Source organism: Gastrolobium bilobum, unplaced genomic scaffold (assembly GCF_033153095.1).
Source record: "Gastrolobium bilobum isolate Gb01-03AN ecotype WA unplaced genomic scaffold, APGP_CSIRO_Gbil_v1 utg2281, whole genome shotgun sequence".
NCBI lineage: Eukaryota > Viridiplantae > Streptophyta > Magnoliopsida > Fabales > Fabaceae > Gastrolobium > Gastrolobium bilobum.
Window position 1 is genome coordinate 1 of NW_026899830.1, and position 16,967 is coordinate 16,967.

Below are 16,967 nucleotides of genomic sequence, written 5' to 3' on the forward strand. Positions count from 1 at the left end.
TCCACAACCAAGGAAAATGGCTCCTAAAACCCAAGCAAGGAACTCAGCCCAAAGAACCTCCCAAAACAGCAACCCCAACTCAGAATGGAGCTCACCACACACTCCTCATGATAGTTCCCACCCACCCAAGGTGTTTAAGTGAAGAAGCAACCAAGAGAATGATCAGTTGGTTGAGTTTTTGGTCAAGAAAAATGGAAGAGAGCAATGGAACAGTAGCAAACTGATCAACCACCCCAACAAGTCACGTAGGAATGCAAGGTGCCTAGTGTTTTGGGCCAAGTTATGTATTTATAGAGGTTTAAGTCATTAAACACACAATATTAGCATTAATTGCTACGCTTAGCATTTTAATCCCAAACTTAGGATTCTGAACCTACTCATTTTTCTAAGATTTATCATATTTTTATTTTATTTTTCGCAGCACCTTTCCGGTACGCGCTTTTCCATAGCCAGTATTAGTTCCCATTATTTTCACTTCACTTGTTTTACAAGTCTCTATATATTATTCTAGTGACATTACACACTTTTTATAATTTTTTGAAACTTGTTGCAATTACTCTTACATTCACCCCACATTTTTAAGGATTTTGTCCTCAAAATCAGAAACATACCTGTCTCGGAAGTCGGGATACTGCCGGAGAAGCTCGTCCTCTCGCTCCCAAGTTCACTCCTCAGGAGTTCTTCCGGTCCACTGCACTTTGACCATCGGAATGATCTTGCTCCTCAGTTGCTTCTCGCCACGATCGAGAATCTTGAGTGGTCCGACGGGAGTCTTTAGGTTCTCCCGAACCTCCACATCATCCGGTTGCACCACGTGCGAAGGATCCGCTACATACTTGCGAAGCTGAGACACGTGAAACACGTCGTGGATGTTGGCCAAGTTCGGAGGCAAGGCAAGCCGGTGGACAACAGGTCCTACTCTACCAAGTATCTGGTATGGCCCAATGAACCTCGGGCTCAGCTTCCTCACTCCAAGTGCCCGACCAACACCGGTGACAGGTGAAAGTCTCACAAACACGTGCTCATCCTCACTGAACTCCAGTGGACGATGCCGCATGTAAGAACCTGCACCGTTAATTAAGGAAATTAATTAATTATATATGAGAATTAGGAAATAATTCCATAATTGACCCTAATAATTATTATGAGTCTCTAATAATTATAGTAAGTGATTAAGAATGTTGAAAGTCATTTTTCGGAAGAAAAGTGCCGATACCGGTTCCGCTAGTCGGTATAAATGCGTACCGATAAAGTATCCCAGAAAATTATAATAAGTGCATGATAATTCCTAGAATAATATATAGGACTTGTAAAACGAGTTTCAAGTTAAAATAATGAGAACTGGTGCCAGAAACTGATACTGGCTATGAAAAGCGCGTACCGGAAAGGTGCTCCGAAAAATAAAATAAAAATATGATAATTCTTGTAAAATTGAGTAGGTTAAGAATCCAAAGTTTGGGATTAAAATGCTAAGCGTAGCAATTAAAGTTAATACTGTGTGTTTAAGTGTTAAACCGCCTATATATACTAAGGGCACTAAACCCTAGGATGATACTCAGCCTTCCTACGTGACCCTTGTGCCTCCCATTGCTGACTTGGTGCTTTCTTGACTTGTCTTCACCATTTCTTCATGAGAAACCACCAAATAATCATCTTTTCTCTTGTTTCTTCCTTGAGATCACCTTGTGGTTGTGTTGGGTTGGGTGAGAAGTTTGGGTTCTGAGTTGGTGAGCTACTCTTGGGTGTTTCTTGGGCTGTCTTCTCTGGTTGTGGGGTTTAGAGCCTTGAGCTTTAATGGTATGCATACTCAACCTTTGATCATGAGTTATTGGTTAAAACATGAATATTTTGATGATATTGATATGTATTGATAAAGATGATAACCGGATAACGGATAACCCATTCGGTAATGGATAACACATATTTTGGGATTTCGCAGAAATGCCTGTTTAAGCTTCGATGTAATCGGTCAGAATCAAGACTTTGCGGAACCTTTGAAAAACGTAGTCTTTATGTTTATGCTTATAAGCTATGGGTGTTGATAACCCTAAGATTGATGATGTTTTGAGCTTGCAACTAAGCTTTTGTGTCTTCGGTTTAGCCATGTTGTGGTTCCACCATATCCCATGGGGGTATGGTTATATGCTTGCTGTGTTACATGCTTTTGATGTTTTGGAAATTCTATTGAGCTGTTATATGCTAGTGCCTCTATGATATGCATATGGTGTTCCACCTATACGGTAAGCCTGATTGGAACTTATATTGAATTACTGCCTTTGGAACTTATATTGCACATGTAAGTGAGCTTGGGGTGGAAGATCCTTGAGGACCCCTTGTCTTACTGAGATTTCTGGTTTAGAGATCTCACCCCATGTTTGGGGAATGCTTATTTCAGGTTCAGGTAATGCGGGGGTTGAGACCTCTAGTGGCAGGAGGCCAGAGCTTAGCTGATAGATGTTACATGTTTATGCTGCTTATGTTGATATGCTGTTATGATTGGATGTTGAATCCTATTTACTGTCTTATGCTTTTAGCTTCAGTTTATGGATTTCTCTGTTGAGACTCTGTTGGTTATGCTGTTGATTTAGTGAGCATGGGGATTCTTGTTTTATGTTGGAGTTGTATTAATGTATCAGGATTATTGTCCGGACTACGTGTTGTAGATCTGTGACATAGATACTCGCTTTATCTATATTATGAGGTATTTCAGTTAGATGTCTTTTTGCAATTTACATACAGGCGATATTTTATGAAATTGATTAAGTAATCAACTTGGCTAAGTATAACAACGTCATAATTGAAAAGAAAAAGATATTCCGCATTTTTAATTAAGTGCAGCTTAATACGATGATATGTTAACAAACCGGGTATACTCGGGGTGTTACACCGCACATCGTAGTAACTCTTCTGGCGATTCTGCGCCTGCTTCAACTTTTCCCTGATCAATTTGATCTGCAGGGTGGTATCTTGGACAAAGTCCAAGCCAAACAGCTCCTTGTCTCCAACCTCAGACCAGCAGGTAGGAGTCCGACACCTCTTACCATACAACGCCTCGTAGGGTGCCATGCCAAGGCTAGCATGGAAACTGTTGTTGTACGAAAATTCAACCAATGGCAGGTACCTATCCCATGTTGAACCCTTCTCCAAAGTGCAAGCCCTCAACATGTCCTCGAATGTCTGGATGGTCCGCTCAGTCTGTCCGTCAGTCTGAGGGTGATAGGTGTTACTCAGTCTCAACTGCGTACCAAAAGCCTCCTGCAGCGCCTCCCAGAACCGAAAACTGTTAAAGAGAAAATTCAATGAAATATGGAGTATGAAAATTTCTTGTAGATACCCATTAATAAATTCTTTGTTTTTTTTGTATTTTTAAAAAAATTTAAATATTAAAATATTGATTAAATGATTTATGTGGATCCAATGTCATTTAAATGATTTTAGACATTTATCGCTGATTGTTCCATCTTTCTTTTTAATTGTGAAGTTTGCTCTGTCCCTCTATATTCATGTTCTTCACAAGTTACGACTAGGGGTGTAAATGGGACATGTTAAGCCTACAGGCTTTGGCTTTAATAGCCTAAGCTTAGGGGTGTTCATCAACCGATCCAAACCGATTCAAACCGCGAAAACCGAACCGAAAAATCGATAACCGAATAAACCAAAAACCGAAAAATCGGAAACCGAAAGCAAACCGCAAATTATAATTGGATTGGATCGGTTTTCGGATGGGTTGATGAAAACCTATCAAATCCAAACCGATCCAATATATTAATTATCCTCTACCTACTTGTCATTTCTCTAATCATAGCCCAAAAATTTCTAAACTCAAGACCCATTAACTCATCAACTAAACCAAAAAAAAAACTTAGTCACGTCTCATCAACTATAGTATTGTTTAGTGATATTTTTGTATTTCAATTTTTTTTTTACAAAGCCAATATGTACAAAAGATGTTATTTGTACAATAATCATGAAACTAATTTTAGGATATTCAAAAAACCGAAAACCGATCCAATCCAAACCGAAAAAAATTGGATTGGATTGGATCGGATCGGATTTGAAAAAAAATCTAAACCGAATGGATGATTATATGATCAAACCGAAGGGATTGGATCGGATGAGTTTTGCTTCCAAAACCGATCCAATCCAGACCGCGAACAGCTAAGCTTATCTAAAATATTTAGAGCCTATACTGACTTATTAGCATATTAAAGACTTGATTTATTGGTTTGGCCTGACCTATTATAAAAAACTAAAAAACCTAATGTGGCCTGTAAGGCCTACCAAGTTGCAAACCAAGGGGGTGTACTGGATTAGGATTTCAGAGGATTTTAATGGATTATTTTAGACAAAAAAATCCATTGGTATTCAATTAAAATTTTAAAGCATTGAAAAAAAGTCATGTGGTATTCAATTAGGATTTTAAAATATTAATTTACACTCCGTCCAAATTCGTTGGTATTCAATCAGGATTTTAAACAAAGGAAAAACAATATTGTGGTATTCAAAAATCTGACAATTTTAATGGATTTTTCATTGGAGTGGATTTCGTGAGACTTTTTAGTGAGAAATATAAATAAGATGTCTCTCTCACAATCTCACCCTAACCCCTAGGATTTCTTGAGATTTCTATACTGCAGTGTCTCACAATCTACTCTAGCATTTTCTCAAAGCCAAGGTATGTTCTTTTCTGACTCTCATATATTTTCTCAGGTATGGGTATTCCTCCTTCATGACTAATGATACTGTTTGTCGTATGTATTTATCAGGTTTTGGTATTCCTCCTTCATGATTAATGATGTGCTTCATTTTATTTTTTACCAGAGTTGTATAGAGTTGACGATAAACATGTATCTAATCTCTAAAATTGAACTAATAAGCTTACCACATACATTATTTGTCGACCTTCTTCTTTTGTATATTGTTTGGATTATAATAAGCATAAAATCCTAATATTCTTCGTGTTTGGCAATGATACATATTAAAAATCTTAATAATTCGATGGCAAGCTCTATTAAAATCCTAATATTCTTCGTGTTCAATCTTCGTCATGCATCATTGAGAAATGTAACTGAGAGGATATTTGGCATATTTAAATCACGGTTCACAATTTTTAAGTCAGCACCTCCATTTTCATTTAAAACACAAGCAGAGCTTGTGCTAGCATGTGTAGCACTACATAACTTTCTTCGCAAAGAATATCGTTCAGATAAATTTTCAATTGAATCAGTAGATGCATCTTCATCTTCAGTATCACCAGTTAATGAAGAAGATAATTTTTAACTCATTGGTCAAACCCAAGAGCAGGAATAAGAAGATGCTGATGCGTGGAGGACTAGTATAGCTTTAAATATGTGAAGAGCTTATGCTTAGTAATTTTGAATGTTTGTTAAAAATTATATTAAGTTTTACTAATTGAAAAAATTATATTAGGTTTTACTTTTTTATTAATATCATTGCATTTCTTTATTATTATTTTTATTGACTCTTGTAATTTTGAATATTTGTTAAAAATTTATATGGTTTTTTAAAATCGTATAAATTCATATTGTCCTTTCAAATCTTATAAATTCTATTAAAATTTATAAGATTTTTTATCTCAAAAAAAAGTCTTTTAAAATCATAATTTAATACACCCCCTAAAGTTTATAGGCCCAAACCAAATTGAAATGTAAAAGATAAAAAAAATTATTCACAAAGATGACATGAAATAAATTTTCATTAACATCACATGAAATAATGTTCATAAAGATCATACTAATTTTTCTAAAATATTATACAATACAAATTAACAGAAGATGTACCAACCCTAAAAAAATGACGTGTTTTATTATAAAAATTGAGAGATAGGCACATTTTAACTTGCTTTCTATATTGATAGGCACATTTTATGTATCTAATTGTATTTTATGTATTTACATATGAATAATTTACCCAACTTATGCTTATATCACCAGGATAAAAAAAATTAAAATATTTTAAATACATTTATGTTTATAATGTATTAATTTAATATATTATTTCTAATTTTATTTAAAAGTAATATATTAAATTAATATATTTAAAATCAAATTAAATCTAATCATGCCAATTATTAAAAAAAACTTTAAAATATATTTTGTTTTTAAAATAAAATAAAATAAAAACATAAATGAAATGATAATTAAAATTCATAAAATTTATATTTAATATATTTTAATTTTATTTGTCCTGATGATATAAGCATAAGTTGTGTCAAAATTTCTATATAAATACATAAAATTCAAAATTCAAAAGTACACAATACGATAAAGTTTTGTTTCAAAATTTAAAAGTAAATAATACAAAATTTTAAAGTACAAATTATTTTAGTTTTAAAATAATCATTGTTTAAAGTTTTGTACAAAAATTAAATAATTCATTAAATACTTTTCGATTTAATGAAAATATAAGTTTATTTGATTATATTACACCTTCACTCTATTAAATCATTTGGAATAAGTAGCAATAAAAAAATAAAGTAGAGTTAAGAAAATAATATATTTTTATTTTTTAAAGTGACAAATAATTTAGAATAAATTATAAATTTTTAAATACAATTAGATACATAAAATGTGCCTATCACAGTAGAAATCAAGTTAAATTCAACACCATATTATTTAAACATGGTCCTATCACTTAATTTGTTTTTAGTTTTTTTTAAAAAAAAAAAAAAAACCCAAGCAAACCTGAATATCAAATAATTATCAAACTTGTAATATTATAACTCGCACATTTTACGGGTAAAATTAATTGCTAATTTCATAATTTAATATTATTTGCACACCTAACTAATTGAAATAAAAATTGAAAAATAAAAGTAAATATTTTTAACTTTTTTATTTTAAAATAATCATAAAATAAAATTAAATATTAAATGACAATTTTGAGAAAAAAACAATATTTAATGTTTAATGACTTTAATTTTAATAAATGCAGAGTTACACAAAATTTCTTTTATTTAAAAATGAGGATAAAAGCAACAACACAAACTATATGATGCTTTTCTTCTATCCCTTCGTCATCATGTTCATGATCTTCCCCGTTGTTGCTCTCAAACTTTTCTTTATCACCTTCTTCAATTTCATCATCTATTACTTCTAAAAAAGTCCCTTTGCTTGTGTAATCCCCATCACCCCAAGAAGGCTTCAATAGCAAATATGCAAACCTTGCACTGCATTTTATGAAGCATATTTAGCAGGCAAAAGCATTCAATTAAAATTACATTTGATAAGTTTTACCGGACTATAGTCAAACATGTCAAAAGGAATGACGAAATCAGTCTCATCATGTATTGTTACGGGACTACTGATCCACTTTGAATTGTGCAAGCAGTTCCGTAAGAAAAGTTAACGGCAAGTCCCGTCAGAGACATTGATGACACTCTCACTCCATGTCAACCACTCCCGTCAGACAAACCAACGCAACTAATGAAATTAAATTAATCCCGTCAAAGTATTTGACGTATCGGGTCTTGAAGTTTGATAATTAATCCTGTCTAATTTGTTGACCTGCACAAGTTTGATATTCAGGTCTTGCTTGGGTTTTTTTTTTAAAAAAAAAAAAACTAAAAACAAATTAAGTGATAGGACCATGTTTAAATAATATGGTGTTGAATTTAACTTGATTTCTACTGTGATAGGCACATTTTATGTATCTAATTGTATTTAAAAATTTATAATTTATTCTAAATTATTTGTCACTTTAAAAAATAAAAATATATTATTTTCTTAACTCTACTTTATTTTTTTATTGCTACTTATTCCAAATGATTTATAGAGTGAAGGTGTAATATAATCAAATAAACTTATATTTTCATTAAATCGAAAAGTATTTAATGAATTATTTAATTTTTGTACAAAACTTTAAACAATGATTATTTTAAAACTAAAATAATTTGTACTTTAAAATTTTGTATTATTTACTTTTAAATTTTGAAACAAAACTTTATCGTATTGTGTACTTTTGAATTTTGAATTTTATGTATTTATATAGAAATTTTGACACAACTTATGCTTATATCATCAGGACAAATTTTGAAACAAAACTTTATCGTATTGTGTACTTTTGAATTTTGAATTTTATGTATTTATATAGAAATTTTGACACAACTTATGCTTATATCATCAGGACAAATAAAATTAAAATATATTAAATATAAATTTTATGAATTTTAATTATCATTTCATTTATGTTTTTATTTTATTTTATTTTAAAAACAAAATATATTTTAAAGTTTTTTTTAATAATTGGCATGATTAGATTTAATTTGATTTTAAATATATTAATTTAATATATTACTTTTAAATAAAATTAGAAATAATATATTAAATTAATACATTATAAACATAAATGTATTTAAAATATTTTAATTTTTTTTATCCTGGTGATATAAGCATAAGTTGGGTAAATTATTCCTATGTAAATACATAAAATACAATTAGATACATAAAATGTGCCTATCAATATAGAAAGCAAGTTAAAATGTGCCTATCTCTCAATTTTTATAATAAAACACGTCATTTTTTTAGGGTTGGTACATCTTCTGTTAATTTGTATTGTATAATATTTTAGAAAAATTAGTAGAGTCATTAATTTGTTGATTGATCCATCACTCCACGGAGATATAATAATACTAATCCATATCTTTGAGATATATAAAATTATAAATCTAGCCTCACCAAATAGAGATATATAAAATTATAAATCTAGCTAACGTAACAATGTAAGAGAGAGACCGAAAGAAGAAACATATTTCTTGTTTATCTTGTTTACCTTACTTGTTGTTCTGTCCGATCAAACCAGTGGTGGAGCCAGAATTTAATTTTAGTCGGGCTATATGAAATTTTAATGTGATTTTTATGAACATTTTCATGTGATCTTTATGAACATTATTTCATGTGATGTTAATGAAAATTTATTTCATGTCATCTTTGTGAATAATTTTTTTTATCTTTTACATTTCAATTTGGTTTGGGCCTATAAACTTTAGGGGGTGTATTAAATTATGATTTTAAAAGACTTTTTTTTGAGATAAAAAATCTTATAAATTTTAATAGAATTTATAAGATTTGAAAGGACAATATGAATTTATACGATTTTAAAAAACCATATAAATTTTTAACAAATATTCAAAATTACAAGAGTCAATAAAAATAATAATAAAGAAATGCAATGATATTAATAAAAAAGTAAAACCTAATATAATTTTTTCAATTAGTAAAACTTAATATAATTTTTAACAAACATTCAAAATTACTAAGCATAAGCTCTTCACATATTTAAAGCTATACTAGTCCTCCACGCATCAGCATCTTCTTATTCCTGCTCTTGGGTTTGACCAATGAGTTAAAAATTATCTTCTTCATTAACTGGTGATACTGAAGATGAAGATGCATCTACTGATTCAATTGAAAATTTATCTGAACGACATTCTTTGCGAAGAAAGTTATGTAGTGCTACACATGCTAGCACAAGCTCTGCTTGTGTTTTAAATGAAAATGGAGGTGCTGACTTAAAAATTGTGAACCGTGATTTAAATATGCCAAATATCCTCTCAGTTACATTTCTCAATGATGCATGACGAAGATTGAACACGAAGAATATTAGGATTTTAATAGAGCTTGCCATCGAATTATTAAGATTTTTAATATGTATCATTGCCAAACACGAAGAATATTAGGATTTTATGCTTATTATAATCCAAACAATATACAAAAGAAGAAGGTCGACAAATAATGTATGTGGTAAGCTTATTAGTTCAATTTTAGAGATTAGATACATGTTTATCGTCAACTCTATACAACTCTGGTAAAAAATAAAATGAAGCACATCATTAATCATGAAGGAGGAATACCAAAACCTGATAAATACATACGACAAACAGTATCATTAGTCATGAAGGAGGAATACCCATACCTGAGAAAATATATGAGAGTCAGAAAAGAACATACCTTGGCTTTGAGAAAATGCTAGAGTAGATTGTGAGACACTGCAGTATAGAAATCTCAAGAAATCCTAGGGGTTAGGGTGAGATTGTGAGAGAGACATCTTATTTATATTTCTCACTAAAAAGTCTCACGAAATCCACTCCAATGAAAAATCCATTAAAATTGTCAGATTTTTGAATACCACAATATTGTTTTTCCTTTGTTTAAAATCCTGATTGAATACCAACGAATTTGGACGGAGTGTAAATTAATATTTTAAAATCCTAATTGAATACCACATGACTTTTTTTCAATGCTTTAAAATTTTAATTGAATACCAATGGATTTTTTTGTCTAAAATAATCCATTAAAATCCTCTGAAATCCTAATCCAGTACACCCCCTTGGTTTGCAACTTGGTAGGCCTTACAGGCCACATTAGGTTTTTTAGTTTTTTATAATAGGTCAGGCCAAACCAATAAATCAAGTCTTTAATATGCTAATAAGTCAGTATAGGCTCTAAATATTTTAGATAAGCTTAGCTGTTCGCGGTCTGGATTGGATCGGTTTTGGAAGCAAAACTCATCCGATCCAATCCCTTCGGTTTGATCATATAATCATCCATTCGGTTTAGATTTTTTTTCAAATCCGATCCGATCCAATCAAATTTTTTTCGGTTTGGATTGGATCGGTTTTCGGTTTTTTGAATATCCTAAAATTAGTTTCATGATTATTGTACAAATAACATCTTTTGTACATATTGGCTTTGTAAAAAAAAAATTGAAATACAAAAATATCACTAAACGATACTATAGTTGATGAGACGTGACTAAGTTTTTTTTTTGGTTTTGTTGATAAGTTAATGGGTCTTGAGTTTAGAAATTTTTGGGCTATGATTAGAGAAATGACAAGTAGGTAGAGGATAATTAATATATTGGATCGGTTTGGATTTGATAGGTTTTCATCAACCCATCCGAAAACCGATCCAATCTAATTATAATTTGCGGTTTGCTTTCGGTTTCCGATTTTTCGGGTTTTTGGTTTATTCGGTTATCGATTTTTCGGTTCGGTTTTCGCGGTTTGAATCGGTTTGGATCGGTTGATGAACACCCCTAAGCTTAGGCTATTAAAGCCAAAGCCTGTAGGCTTAACATGTCCCATTTACACCCCTAGTCGTAACTTGTGAAGAACATGAATATAGAGGGACAGAGCAAACTTCACAATTAAAAAGAAAGATGGAACAATCAGCGATAAATGTCTAAAATCATTTAAATGACATTGGATCCACATAAATCATTTAATCAATATTTTAATATTTAAATTTTTTTAAAAATACAAAAAAAACAAAGAATTTATTAATGGGTATCTACAAGAAATTTTCATACTCCATATATATATATATATATATATATATATATATCTTCATTGAATTTTCTCTTTAACAGTTTTCGGTTCTGGGAGGCGCTGCAGGAGGCTTTTGGTACGCAGTTGAGACTGAGTAACACCTATCACCCTCAGACTGACGGACAGACTGAGCGGACCATCCAGACATTCGAGGACATGTTGAGGGCTTGCACTTTGGAGAAGGGTTCAACATGGGATAGGTACCTGCCATTGGTTGAATTTTCGTACAACAACAGTTTCCATGCTAGCCTTGGCATGGCACCCTACGAGGCGTTGTATGGTAAGAGGTGTCGGACTCCTACCTGCTGGTCTGAGGTTGGAGACAAGGAGTTGTTTGGCTTGGACTTTGTCCAAGATACCACCCTGCAGATCAAATTGATTAGGGAAAAGTTGAAGCAGGCGCAGAATCGCCAGAAGAGTTACTACGATGTGCGGTGTAACACCCCGAGTATACCCGGTTTGTTAACATATCATCGTATTAAGCTGCACTTAATTAAAAATGCGGAATATCTTTTTCTTTTCAATTATGACGTTGTTATACTTAGCCAAGTTGATTACTTAATCAATTTCATAAAATATCGCCTGTATGTAAATTGCAAAAAGACATCTAACTGAAATACCTCATAATATAGATAAAGCGAGTATCTATGTCACAGATCTACAACACGTAGTCCGGACAATAATCCTGATACATTAATACAACTCCAACATAAAACAAGACATAATCAAGTCTATGTGGCATGGACAATCCCCATGCTCACTAAATCAACAGCATAACCAACAGAGTCTCAACAGAGAAATCCATAAACTGAAGCTAAAAGCATAAGACAGTAAATAGGATTCAACATCCAATCATAACAGCATATCAACATAAGCAGCATAAACATGTAACATCTATCAGCTAAGCTCTGGCCTCCTGCCACTAGAGGTCTCAACCCCCGCATTACCTGAACCTGAAATAAGCATTCCCCAAACATGGGGTGAGATCTCTAAACCAGAAATCTCAGTAAGACAAGGGGTCCTCAAGGATCTTCCACCCCAAGCTCACTTACATGTGCAATATAAGTTCCAAAGGCAGTAATTCAATATAAGTTCCAAAACTCAATGCAGTGCAACAGATATTCATGCCATGTGTGTTTAAACTACTCTACTGGCAAGAGAAATGCAGGAATACGTCTATTACCTACAGATAGTACAAGGAACACCGCTTGCACCTCACCCACAGCCTCACCATATTGTATGTACCACATACTCAGGCTTACCGTATAGGTGGAACACCACATGCATATCATAAAGGCACTAGCATATAACAGCTCAATAGAATTTCCAAAACATCAAAAGCATGTAACACAGCAAGCATATAACCATACCCCCATGGGATATGGTGGAACCACAACATGGCTAAACCGAAGACACAAAAGCTTACCTTGCAAGCTCACTATCCAATGCCAAGAGTCCACACAGCTCAAGTCCAACACACAGCAGATCACAACCTGATTAGGACCAGTAAGCATATCAACACTCATAGCTTATAAGCATAAACATAAAGACTACGTTTTCCTCTTACGATTTATGTCTTAAGGCTTCACGCAAAGTCATAAGCCTTTAACCACTTGATTCTGACTTAGTTCAATTAAAACAGAAGTTCAACTTCATCAATCTAGGGTTCACAAACCCCCAATAGCCTACTGTATGAACAGTGCAGCTACTGTTCTGCGAAATCCCAAAATATCCGGATATTCGTCGGGGGCATATCCGGATATCAATATCCGGATATCTCTCTTCCAATATCCGGATATCCATATCCGGATATTCAGATCCGCATATCCGGATACCTATATCCGGATATCAATATCCGGATATTCACAACAAAATATTCGGATGTTTCGCGACAGAACCCAGATTCTGCATCTCGCGAAAATCCAAACCAAAGGTCCAACTTTTACCGATTACAGAAGCTTAAACAGGCATTTCTAAGTGTGTTAAGCATTACCGAACGTTAGGTTATCATCTTTAGCTCAATACATGCATCAAGGTTCCATTTTTAACCAATAACTCATGATCAAAGGTTGAGTATGCATACCAGGCTTAAAGCTGAACCAAAGGTTGCTCTTGGAGCTCACAACCAGCTCCTCAAGGTTCTGCCTTGGATAGAAAACGAAAATACCAAACAAGGCTTGGCTCTTTCTCCCGAGAGGTTGCTTCTTGAAGCCACACAACCAAAGAACAAGGCTCTAAACCCCACAACCAGAGAAGACAGCCCAAGAAACACCCAAGAGTAGCTCACCAACTCAGAACCCAAACTTCTCACCCAACCCAACACAACCACAAGGTGATCTCAAGGAAGAAACAAGAGAAAAGATGATTATTTGGTGGTTTCTCATGAAGAAATGGTGAAGACAAGTCAAGAAAGCACCAAGTCAGCAATGGGAGGCACAAGGGTCACGTAGGAAGGCTGAGTATCATCCTAGGGTTTAGTGCCCTTAGTATATATAGGCGGTTTAACACTTAAACACACAGTATTAACTTTAATTGCTACGCTTAGCATTTTAATCCCAAACTTTGGATTCTTAACCTACTCAATTTTACAAGAATTATCATATTTTTATTTTATTTTTCGGAGCACCTTTCCGGTACGCGCTTTTCATAGCCAGTATCAGTTTCTGGCACCAGTTCTCATTATTTTAACTTGAAACTCGTTTTACAAGTCCTATATATTATTCTAGGAATTATCATGCACTTATTATAATTTTCTGGGATACTTTATCGGTACGCATTTATACCGACTAGCGGAACCGGTATCGGCACTTTTCTTCCGAAAAATGACTTTCAACATTCTTAATCACTTACTATAATTATTAGAGACTCATAATAATTATTAGGGTCAATTATGGAATTATTTCCTAATTCTCATATATAATTAATTAATTTCCTTAATTAACGGTGCAGGTTCTTACATGCGGCATCGTCCACTGGAGTTCAGTGAGGATGAGCACGTGTTTGTGAGACTTTCACCTGTCACCGGTGTTGGTCGGGCACTTGGAGTGAGGAAGCTGAGCCCGAGGTTCATTGGGCCATACCAGATACTTGGTAGAGTAGGACCTGTTGTCCACCGGCTTGCCTTGCCTCCGAACTTGGCCAACATCCACGACGTGTTTCACGTGTCTCAGCTTCGCAAGTATGTAGCGGATCCTTCGCACGTGGTGCAACCGGATGATGTGGAGGTTCGGGAGAACCTAAAGACTCCCGTCGGACCACTCAAGATTCTCGATCGTGGCGAGAAGCAACTGAGGAGCAAGATCATTCCGATGGTCAAAGTGCAGTGGACCGGAAGAACTCCTGAGGAGTGAACTTGGGAGCGAGAGGACGAGCTTCTCCGGCAGTATCCCGACTTCCGAGACAGGTATGTTTCTGATTTTGAGGACAAAATCCTTAAAAATGTGGGGTGAATGTAAGAACCCGCACCGTTAATTAAGGAAAATAATTAATTAAATGTGTGAAATTAGGAAATAATTCCATAATTGACCTTAATAATTATAAGAAGGCTTAAATAAATATAGAAAGTGATTAAGAATGCTGAAAGTCGCTTTTCGGACGAAAAAATGCAGATACCGGTTCTGCTACTCGGTATAATTGCGTACCGATGAAGTATCCCGAAAAATTATAAAAAGTGTGTATATGTCACTAGAATAATATATAAGACTTGTAAAACAAGATTCAAGTGAAAATAATGAGAACTGGTGCCAGAACTAATACTGGCTATGGAAAAGCGCGTACCGGAAAGGTGCTGCGAAAAATAAAATAAAAATATGATAAATCTTAGAAAAATGAGTAGGTTCAGAATCCTAAGTTTGGGATTAAAATGCTAAGCGTAGCAATTAATGCTAATATTGTGTGTTTAATGACTTAAACCTCTATAAATACATAACTTGGCCCAAAACACTAGGCACCTTGCATTCCTACGTGACTTGTTGGGGTGGCTGATCAGTTTGCTACTGTTCCATTGCTCTCTTCCATTTTTCTTGACCAAAAACTCAACCAACTGATCATTCTCTTGGTTGCTTCTTCACTTAAACACCTTGGGTGGGTGGGAACTATCATGAGGAGTGTGTGGTGAGCTCCATTCTGAGTTGGGGTTGCTGTTTTGGGAGGTTCTTTGGGCTGAGTTCCTTGCTTGGGTTTTAGGAGCCATTTTCCTTGGTTGTGGAATCTTCAAGGAGCAACCTTTGTGAAGAGAGAACCATTATGGTGTGCCATTTCCGTGCACCTTCTAAGTCAGAACCTTTGAGACAGTTTGGAGAGCTCCAAGAGCCATTGTTGCTCTGTTTTGAGCTTGGGTAAGTGTTAACAATCTTTGATCTTGAGTTTTAATGATTAAAAGAGATGTCTTAGCATGTTTAATGAATTAAACAAGTAACCACCCAGTATATGAACCTAAAGAAGTGTAAAAATGCATGCTTGGACGTTGGAATAAGTTAAAAACCCAATCTTTAGAAGGATATCTCGCGAAATTCAGAACTGCATTCTGTCGCGAAATATCCGGATATTGATATCCGGATATGCCCCCGACAAATATCCAGATATTCTGAGTTTTCGAAGAACAGTAGCTGCACTGTTCATACAGAATGATGTTTGGGGTTTGTGGACCCTAGACTGGTTAAGTTGAGCTTCTGTATTGATTAGTTAAGTCAGAATCTAAGTGATTAAGGGCTTGTGGCTTTGTGAGAAGCCTTAAGACATGAAATGTAAAGGAAAGACGTTGTCCTTGCGTCTTATACTTGTTGAGTATGATTTTGATATGATTGTTGGTCCAAAACAGATTGTGATTCTGCTGTGTTTGGGCTTTGAGATTGGTTGGACTCTTGGCTTAGATTGTTAGCTTGCAAGGTAAGCTTTCGTGTCCTCGGTTTAGTCATTGTTGGTTTCACCATGTCCCATGGGGGTATGGTTATATGCATGATGTTGTTTTCATGATATATTGATTTGTTGAAATGCTGTTGAGCTGTCATATGCGAGTGCCTTTATGATATGCATGTGGTGTTCCACCTATACGGTAAGCCTGAGTATGTGGTACATATAAGAGGGTGAGGCTGTGGGTGAGGTGCAAGCGATGTTCCTTGTACTAACTGTAGGTAATAGACGTATTCCTGCATTTCTCTGGCCAGTAGAATAGTTATAACACACATGGCATGAATATCTGTTGCACTGCATTGAGTTTTGGAACTTATACTGTTAAATGCTTTTGAACTGATATTGCACGTGTAAGTGAGCTTGGGGTGGAAGATCCTTGAGGACCCCTTGTCTTACTGAGATTTCTTGTTTAGAGATCTCACCCCACGTTTGGGGACGCTTATTTCAGGTTCAGGTAACTTGGGGGCTGATGCCTCTGGCAGAGGGAGGTCGGAGCTCAGTTGATGATTATTGCTGTTTATATGCTGTCATGTTTGGATGCTGGATATATCTGCTGATGTTATGTTTTTAGCTTACTTTTAGTATGTTGCTGTTGTTGAGACTTCTGTTGGGCTTGTTGTCTTATTTGGGTGAGCATGAGGTTTGTCCATGCCACTTTGATTTCTGTTATGTTTAAGTTATCTGAGTTGTATAAACTATCAGTTAAAGT